General features: G+C 30.2%; 2 protein-coding genes across 8 annotated transcripts in view; one reads left to right on the top strand and one right to left on the bottom strand.

Annotated features, from left to right (window-relative positions):
• The window catches only part of LOC119582015 (ecdysone-induced protein 74EF-like), a gene marked incomplete at its 3' end in the record, with an annotated part of 261,423 nt that overhangs the window by 37,770 nt on the left and 223,411 nt on the right, over positions 1 to 242 (bottom strand).
• The window catches only part of LOC119582017 (U7 snRNA-associated Sm-like protein LSm11), a gene marked incomplete in the record, with an annotated part of 26,887 nt that overhangs the window by 921 nt on the left and 25,724 nt on the right, over positions 1 to 242 (top strand).

The following is a 242-nucleotide window of genomic DNA, read 5'->3' as shown; positions in this document are numbered from 1 at the left end:
AACAAATACCTTAGACAGTTTCTTTTGTTATAACAGCCTTAAACATTTATGATTGTACATTTTCACAGTACATCTTGGTGCTCTCATAAGAATCTGGGTCTTTGTTTTTTTATATTATTAAAATGTTCCATAAGTTATATGATTTGCAGATGTAGTACAAACAAGTTAAAACTAGAATGAATGGCTAATAATCTCAGTGCCACTGTAAACCAATTTCCACAACCTATATCCTATGACAGTTT

This window comes from Penaeus monodon, chromosome 15, assembly GCF_015228065.2.
Source record: "Penaeus monodon isolate SGIC_2016 chromosome 15, NSTDA_Pmon_1, whole genome shotgun sequence".
In the NCBI taxonomy this organism is placed as follows: domain Eukaryota; kingdom Metazoa; phylum Arthropoda; class Malacostraca; order Decapoda; family Penaeidae; genus Penaeus; species Penaeus monodon.
This window is presented reverse-complemented; position numbering and strand designations above follow the sequence as displayed.